The sequence below is a fragment of the Rana temporaria genome, chromosome 10, assembly GCF_905171775.1.
Source record: "Rana temporaria chromosome 10, aRanTem1.1, whole genome shotgun sequence".
In the NCBI taxonomy this organism is placed as follows: Eukaryota; Metazoa; Chordata; class Amphibia; order Anura; family Ranidae; genus Rana; species Rana temporaria.
Window position 1 is genome coordinate 29,053,221 of NC_053498.1, and position 9,973 is coordinate 29,063,193.

Genomic DNA, 9,973 nt, shown 5'->3' on the forward strand with positions numbered 1-9,973 from the left:
TTCAGACCTGAAACAGACCAGAAGACGCACAGGCTGTCTTGTCAATATTCCTATCGCACATGTTCCTGGCAAGTATGGCTCTTAAAATGGTGGGTTCTGCAGCGATTACCAGTTGGGTCCTGATGAAGTCACGCGATTGTGACGCTACACATCGGAACTGACAGGCATCGGAAGTGACGTCGGTGTGCGAGCTCGCCGCTCGTGGTGAATAGCTTGTATCTTTGTTTTTAATGTGATTACCACAGTTGCTTTTAAATAAAATACTCTATCTCTTTTGTTAAAAAAAAAATTAAAAATACTCTAGTTTGTACATATTACACTATTTTGGACTCCCTTTTCTTTCTCCGCATCGTATATGAACCAACCTGGGAGGACTTTCATTGTTGCTCATCTGCACAAAGGAAGCCTATACATATTATTATAATGAGAACCATCTATCAGGATACAACGTTCCCTAGATGATCTCTAGGTTACACCATTTATAAGAAGCCCCTAGCGTGATTCACTGCAGGACCTCGGATTTCCATGGTCTCTATTTATAAGCTGTAAGGTAAAGGGCCATTCTACACTGAGGTGTTATTGCAATGAAGAGATAAGTTACTGTTTACATTGTTTCACTTGCACAGAGTGTTATGCCGCGTACACAAAATCGGACATTCCGACATCAAAACCGTGGATTTTTTTCCGACAGACTGTTCGCTCAAACTAGTCTTGCATACACACAGTCACACAAATGTTGGAAATTCCGAACGTCAAGAACGCGGTGACGTATAACACTACGACGAGCTGAGGAAAATTAAGTTCAATGATTCAGAGCATGCGTCGGATTTCGTGCATGCGTAGGATTTTTGTGCGTCGGAATTGGCTACAGACAATCGGAATTTCCGACAAGAACTTTTGTTGTCGGAAAAATTGAGAACCAGCTCTCAAACATTTGCTGTCGGAAATTCCGACTGCAAATGTCCGATGGAGCATACACATGGTCGGTCGGATTTTCCAACAACAAGCTCACATTCGAACATTTGTTGTCGGAAATTCCGACCATGTGTACGCGGCATTAGAGGGACTCTAGCACCTTATTGTTCAAGATTCATCAGCATTCATTTATTTGGATTAAGGACATTTACTCACCTGGACTTTATTCCTTTACACTGTCTCTTTTGGTACCAACATTTTATTTATCTTTGTTTCATAATTTTGGATCTTATCCATGTTTACATTATATCATTTTAAGCACTCAGCACTTTATATTGCTTACACATTACCTTGTTTGTTATCGCCTAGAGTGCAGCACCATTCATTTATTTTACCAAATTTTTTTGGGCTACGGATCATTGCCGTGTTTGCTGCAACTAGTGTTATACTTCCTTTCTTTGGTAGCACGGGAATACCTTTTTTTATACTTTTAAGTAGGGTTGTCCCGATATCACTTTTTTAAGACAGAGTACAAGTACCAATACTTTTTTTCAAGTACTCGCCAATACCTATTACAATACTTTTTTAATGTCATGTGAGTTTGATTGATGGGCACTGATTGGTGGCACTGACTGATGGGCACTGATAATTGGTACTGACAGGTGGCTAGCACTGATAGATGGCACCGATAGGCAGCACTTATGGGCAGTGATAGATGGCACTTAGGGGTGGCACTTATAGACTCTTATAGGCAACACTTATGGGCACTGATAGATGGCACCGATAGGCGGCACTTATGGGCACTGATAGGTGGCACTGATGGATGGTACTGATAGGGGGAACTTATGGGCACTGATAGATGGCAATGATAGGTGGCACTGACAGATGGCTGGCACTGATAGGCGGCACTTATGGGCACTGATATATAGCACTGACAGGTGTCTGGTACTGATGTTTGGCACTTATGGGCACTGATAGAAGGCACTGACAGGTGGCTCGCACTGATAGGCGGCACTTATGGGCACTGACTGATGGCTGTCACTTTTGGGCAGGCACTGAAATGCAGCAATAAATGACATGAGGAAAGGATTTCTTTTGAAATGCTATGCTGAGAGCAGCAGCAGACATCTTGTTACACCCAGCCCAAACTGTATGGCGGACATGTAACAAGATGTCCGCTGCTGGCTTACTACGGCTGCGTGCAGGGTGTACCAGGATGGGTGTCGGGATGTCCAAGCTGACGACGACAGAATGTGACGGCTCTGGTCACCGATCCTGATGCGGCTGCATCCTGCCAGCTTACCTAGCTAGTTTCACTGCAGGTATGAAGACTCGCTCTCAGCTCCGCTGACTCCGCCCACCCTCTCCACCCACTGACTCCGCCCGACGACCAGGTATCGGATAAGGTGTCAGGAGCATGTATGTGAGTACTCGGTATGGGGACAACCCTATTTTTAAGTGTACATATTCGCCAGCACACCATGGATCAACAACTTCTGTCCAATGGTTTCTTTTAATGCAAGAGATCACATCACAGAGATAAGTGCAAAGTTTCTATGCATTAAGATAAAAAAAAAACTTCTGTATGCCTCAGCCTCCCTAATACTTACCTGAGCCCATCTTGATACAGCGATTGCACGAGAGACTCAGCTGTCCGGGACTCTCTCTCCTCATTTGTTAAGAAAGCAGCAAGTTGCCATTGGCTCCTGCTGCTGTCAATTAAAGTCAGTGAGCCAATGATGAGAGAGAGGGGAGGCTAAACTGCGGCTCCATGTCTAAATGGACACACAGAGCAGCGGCTTGGCTTGGGTGCCCCCATAGCAAGCTGCTTGCTGTGGAGGCACTCAACAGGAGGGAGTTGCCAGGAGCACCGAAGAGGGACCCAAGAAAAGAAGGATCTGGGCTGCTCTATGCAAATCCACTGCAACAGAGCAGGTAAGTATAACATGTTTGTTATTTTTTAAGAAAAAAAACCTGAGATTTAGTATCACTTTAAGGTATTGATGTTGTTGTAGGTGATCTGGTTCATGGACAGGTGGCTTCTACATCCCAGAAAACCTCAGTGGTCTCCCTGGCTTGGAGGCAAAATGAAAATCGAAGCCCACACCGCTGCTGAAAGGTCCAGATAAAACTGTATTTCAAGGAAAGTCAGGGGGGAAATTGAAAGAGTAGCCAACGCTACCCAAAAATACCCCCTTCAGCAGGGCTGGAGAAAATAAAAGGACATGTCCATGTGAATACAATATTATACAATGTCTATGACCCCGGAGATGTCCTTTTGTTTTTTTATAGCCTTGATGCAGGGAGCAGTTTTGAACCCCCGAAATGCATTGGCTATTTTTTTCATTGTTCTCTTGATCTTTGCTGAATCAAAGTCTTATCTGGAGCTTTTAGCAATGGTGTGGTGCTTCAGTTTACTTTCTTGCAATAAAAACTTGGCAGAAGGTTTAGCCTTTTCCTACAATATCCAAAGCCATAAGAAAAGCTTTGCCTTTATATACATATTAAAAATGTAATGTAGTGTCAGGGTGTCTTTATGCATAATTTTGCAGGAACAGTGTTGCTGTGGATCCTAGCTTCAAGCTGTAACCTATTGGAGTTAATGAATACTTCAGAGGTTATCACTGCAGCAGATGAATTGTGTAGCATGGTTGGAGATGAAGTATCAATCCTCCACAAAGGGGCAGCATAATGCAGCTATGCCATCATGAGCTGTAAATACGACACTGATACTGCTTCTGGACGTTTTAAGAAAAGAGAATTGAAGAAAAGAGAAATTAAGCCATACTATTACAGCAGACTTATGTGGTTTTTACAAATAGGGTATGAAAGAAACATTTCTTTATACCATATCTATTAACAAGTTTCTCAAGGGTAGGGTAGGGTAGGTTCATACCAGCCTCTGCATTACAATGCTGGCGTGCAGTGTGGCCCAGCTGAGACCAGCGTATTGATGATGCGCTGATTTTGAAGCACCACACTTTTTTTTATTTTTACTTTCTATTTTTTTAACAAACTTTATTGTGCAGTTTAATGCGGTGGATTTTTTGCATTGTGCTGCTCTGGAAAAAAAGCACTGTGACTGCATGCAGTGTCGAATGTAGACCTTGGGGGTCTGGGGTGATTCAAGCTCTGGGGCCCTCAACATAGAAATTAAATTATGGCCCAGATTCACAAAGGAGTTACGACGGCGTATCTCCAGATACGCCCTCGTAACTGAGTGTGAGGCGTCGCATCTCTGTGCCTGATTCATAGAATTAGATACGCCTCACTGTTGCCTAGATACGAGCGGCGCAAGTCTCCTACGCCGTCGTATCTTGGGGTGCATATTTACGCTGGCCGCTAGGTGGCGCTTCCGTTGATCTCCGCGTTTAATATGCAAATGAGCTAGATGCGCCGATTCACGAACGTACGTGCACCCGGCGTATCAAGATACGTCGTTTACATAAGGCGTTGGACCGGAGTAAAGTTACCCCTCATAAAGCAGGGGTACGTCATGTTGGGTATGGACGTCGGAAACGTCCGAACTGCGTCGTATTTTACGTCGTTTGCGTAAGTCGTCCGTGAATGGGGCTGGGCGAAAGGGTTACGTTCACGTCGCCTAAGCATTGAGCGGGCGTAATTTACTTTGAAAATTTGACGTGATACTGAGAATGCGCGCATGCGCCGTTCGTAAAGTGCGTTATTTACGTGGGCGCCATCGGTCAACACCCCCCTACCAGCCTACTTTGAATTAAGTGCGCTTACGCCGGCCCATTTACGCTACCCCGCCGTAACTTAGGACGCAAGTGCTTTGTGAATACTGCACTTGCCTCTCTAAGTTGCGGCGGTGTAGCGTAAATAAGATACACTACGCCCGCACAAAGTTACGCCACCCTACCTGAATCTGGGCCCAAGTGTGTAGCACCCTCTAGTGTGCTACTAGTGTAGGCAAATTTATGTTAAGACTCATGGTTAGTTTGTGAGTCTGAAATTTGGTCAAGATTTACCGCAGAACAGGCTGGATGACTCCCAGAGACAGGTCTCTGGTACCTCCCCCTGGATCTGGAAGTTTGGAGAAACTTCAAGAAGTTAGTGGGCGGAGGCAAGGAGGAGTGATCTGCATGCTTGAGGGGACTTGGCCAACACCCAGACAGAATGTTTTGGCAGGGTGGCTAGGTCAGCCCTTAACCACTTAACCTTAGGTGGACGTCATATGATATCCTTAGGTTGTAGTGGAGAGATCTGAATGACGCCTACAGCTGTAGGCATCATTCAGATATTGTTGTTTTGGGGCTTTCTTGTGCATCATCTTTAGAAGAGGCTTCCTTCTGAGACGACGGCCTTGCAGAGCAATTTGATGCAGTGTGCGGCGTAGGGTCTGAGCTATGACAGGCTGACCTCCCACCCCTTCAACCTCTGCAGGAATGCTGGCAGCACTCATACGTCTATTTCCCAAAGACAACCCCTGGATATGATGCTGAGCATGTGCACTCAACTTCTTTGGGCGACCATTGGCGAGACCTGTTCTGAGTGGAACCTGTCCTGTTAAACCACTGTATGGTATTGGCCATTGTGCTGCAGCTCAGTTTCAGGGTCTTGGCAATCTTCTATTAGCCTAGGCCATCTTTATGTAGAGCAACAATTTTTTTTTAAGATCCTAAGAGAGTTCTTTGCCATGAGGTGCCATATTGAACTTCCAGTGACCAGTATGTGAGAGTGAGAGCGATAACACCAAAGTTAACACACCTGCTCCCTATTCACACCTGAGACCTAACGCTAACAAGTCACATGACACCGGGAAGGGGAAAATGGCAAATTGGGCCCAATTTGGAAATTTTCACTTAGGGGTGTACTCACTTTTGTTGCCAGCGGTTTAGACATGGCTATGTGTTGAGTTATTTTGAGGGGACAGAAAGTTTACACTGTTATACAAGCTGCACACTCACTACTTTACATTGTAGCAAAGTGTCATTTCCTCAGTGTTGTCACATTAAAAGATATAATAAAATATTTACAAAAATGTGAGGGGTGTACTCACTTTTGTGAGATACTGTATGTGGCAACACTAAGCATCCACACATAGTGTAAAACCCTAATTTAAAATCTATTAAAACATTTACAGAACACTTACGCAGAGTCTGAAGAAAAACAGCGCTGTTAAAAAAATACCAGTCATAGATGTGATCCAAAGAGTTGGGGAAAAAGCATGCAATGACATCTCACAAACAGGAGCTTGACCCGAAGAGTTTGGGCATATTTGACATCACCTGGGGTAGAAAGCACTGGTTATTGCGTTTAAATAAAAATAGCAACCGATGGAAATTCAGAAGCCTAAATCTATACCAGCTGTCCTCCGATTGTAATTACGGTTGACAAAAAACTAAGATGCACTCAGATCCCAGGAATAAAGCCCATGGAGAGTCACAGAGAGCTCTCTGTGACTCTCCATGGGCTATATTTCTGGGATCTGAGCGGTTCTGTGCGGTTACCCTTCCACCCGGCTCCCACCACTGTCAATTGTTACACAGTGTGTCTTGTGGGACCATACATCCTTGATGGTCAACAGCTGACTACCCTCTGCGTGCTTTGTATCAACAGACCTGTATTTTTACTTGCCACAACGCTCACATTCCAGCTGCCCTAATCAAGTGCTGTTATCAGCCTTGAGAACACATTTTTTCCCCCTTGTTCGCCGCCGGGGACATGGTGGTCCTCGACTCTTGGTGATTACCTCCTGAAGAAGCGGTCTCCCGCGAAACCGGTAGAGGTCTCCTTCTGACTTCACCTCACAACATTAGATACCATACAGATTTCCGTTTATATTTCACTGCTGTAACTAGTGTGAGGTTGATTGTCATAAGTTCTGTTTTTAAATGTATATTTTTTTATGTACAATAAATGAATTTTTACTGTATCTACTTGTGTCATGAGTACCGAGAAAGTCCATATATACAAAATCTTTTTCTGGGTGATAGTTTAATTTTGGTTTGCGGTACTAGCAGCCCAGTAGTGTATTTAGGTTTTGTGCTGCCCTAGGCCTGACAAAACTCGTGCACCCCCTAATTTAAATATGACCCACCCCTTCCTGTCAAGGCCACACTCCTTTCTGTTTAAGACCTGCCCTGAAATTTTCAAGTGGGGACACTAGTTCTTAGGGCCGGGGGGGCATTGGATTCCCTTAATTTGAATAGATTTCCTCTCACTTCCTGTTTGGCTATGGGGCATGAAGTGAAGATTCCCGAACATATGCGCGGTCGACGCAGAGAATTTACGTTGTTTCCGTAGCGTACGCGACGCGTAAGGTTGCCCCTGCTATTAGGAGGGGCAACCAATGTTAAGTATGGCCGTCGTTCCCGCGTCAAATTTAAAAAAAAATTACGTCGTTTGCGTAAGACGTCCGTGAATGCCGCTGGACGCCATTTACGTAAACGTCTAAGCAAATGACGTCGGGGCGACGTCATTTAGCGCAATGCACGTTGGGTAATTTACCCGACGGAGCATGCGCAGTACGCTCGGCGCGGGAGCACGCCTAATTTAAATGGTGCCCACCCCATTTGAATAGGGCGGGCTTGCGCCGAGCGATTTAACGATACACCGCCGCAAGTTTACAGGTAAGTGTTCTGAGAATCAGGCTGTAAACCTGCGGCGGTGTAACGTAAATCACATACGTTACGCTGCCCAGGAGCAACGTAAATGTATGAGAATCTGGGCCTATGTTTTTATTTTTTGTGATTTATTTTTTATTTTTGGGCAAATGGGCCTATCTTGAGGAAGGGGTCTGGAGCTGCAGCTCCCATAGCCCCTATGTTAATCCGGCCCTACTCTGGAGTTTATCTGATGCGAGCAGCGAGAACGATGGCAAAAAATAACATTTCATAAGAAATACGATGCTCTGACCTAATGGGAAAGATAAGTCAACTTTTGCCTCCTTCCGGCCAGTGTGTGGGCGGTCTTCTAAAATGTTATTTGAGTGGCTCGTGATCCCAGGAAAAAAAAGTAGATGATTAATCGTAAAATCATAGTACCTTCCAAAGATGCATCTCCATACCATCTGATATGTAACTTATTATCGTTTGGTTACTGACTGGGTGAGCTACAACTGAATTGTATTTAGATCAATCTGATTATGAGATTGCATGGTGGAAACAGAGATGCGATCAATAGCTTACAAACGCATATTCCAAATATTGATTGAAATCCACTTCCCAATGCGTGCCATATCAATCAAATGGGTTGTTGACTGTGGATCGATTACTCCTATTGGGGAGGTTGATCGAAAATGAAAACAATATGTTGAAGAAAGTAGGCTGACCATTAGGATAGCCATACACGTGTAGCACTACCCCCGGAGGAGCTGCTGAATTGTTTTGGGTGGCATGCTACCTCTATTTCCTTGCCATCTAGGGTATCAGATGAGAGTTGAGAAAAAGTTCAATGTCCACACTTTAGACTTCTTTTTCTTTTATTTGCTGAACTTGGTAAAAGAATAAAAGAAGTGGAAGGGTAATAGGTAATAGGTTCAGGTGCACTGCCCGAAAACACTCCTGCTTCCAGCAACACAGCTTTCATCGCCACTCTAGCCAGAGCAGGTATTGCGCACCCAGATAGGCCTCTCTAACTAGCCTAGCAGCCGAGATGGCGCACAGAAATTTGGTAAAGTCTCTGCCACAGACCTTCCAACAGATGGAGGTATGTTCGGTCCAAAATCCTCTCAACACAGGATTCAGCACCCGGATCTCTCCCGATTAACTTCTTGTAAACTTAAAACGGACAGGCGACCATGATTCAGCCTTTCAGTAATGGTGCGTCCTTCGATGAAGTTCAAGACCTCTCCTGAGATACCAGCCTCGTGCTTTGTTGCTCTCCAAGATTCTTCATCGAATGGCTTCCTCCCTCCAGGAAGGAGGACACAGGACCACTCTGCAAACATAGACCCAGTCTGACTACCGGGCCTACTTAGAAGATCAAAACCCCGGACCAATGTGGTCCTGGAGCCAGGAACACTTGAACACGCACACCCGGCCAGGAGGGCCACACACAGGGGGTGGTGGGACGACAGTCTCAGGATCGACGACCCCGGTCCAATGACGTCTGTCCTTTAAGTACTCCTCCCCAGCATGCACAGCAGGACGATCAACCCCCACTGATTGGCTGCCGAAGGGGAACACCCAAAACACCTTGACCTGACTGCTGCCACCCTTGGTCTGGGGTGGTAACTGCACCCCAGACAACAATAGTGGTCACTCACAGTACAACCATGGCTGGAACAGAGGCCCAAATTTGGAAAAAATCATACGTTATAACTAACTCTCAGACTAACCTCTAAATTTAAAGCAGCGCTGGCTAAAAAGGAGCAGGCCGCTACTATACGTATAGATTTTGCTTGTTCAAATTACAGCTGCTTGATCACTGTTTAGCCAGTTAACAATCTGAGTTGTAAATATTCATTAGCCTTGCCCAGTGGTCTCCAAACTTCAGCCCATGTGCCAGATACAGCCCTTTGCTTGCCTTTCTCTGGCCCTTGGGGTATTGTTCCTTCTACTGATGCAAGGTACTATTTCTTCCACTGAAATTGATAATGGAGCATTATTCCTCCCACGACCCAACGATGAGGAACTATTCCTCCTAATAATACCAACAATGGGACACTATGAGGTAGATTTACTAAAGGCAAATAGACAGAGCACTTTGTGAAGTTGCTCCAGAACTTAGTAAATGAGGGGAAGCTTTGTTGACTTCCATCATACAATCCATTTTTTTTCTTGCATGTGATTGGGTTTTCTCTGCAAAGTAAATCTTTACCTCATTTACTGAGCTCTGGAGCAACTGCACTTGCAGAGTGCAAAGTCTATTTGCTTTTAATAAATTAACCTCAATTCCATCCATTGACACCAACAATGGCACACTTTTTTTTCCATAACAACAACAATTAGGCACTATTCCTCCCACAACACCAACCATGGGGCATTATTCCTTGCACTGACACCAACAATGGGGCAACATTCCTTCCACTGACACCTAAAATGGGTCACTATTCCTCCCACAACACCAACAATGGGGTACTATTTCTTCCACT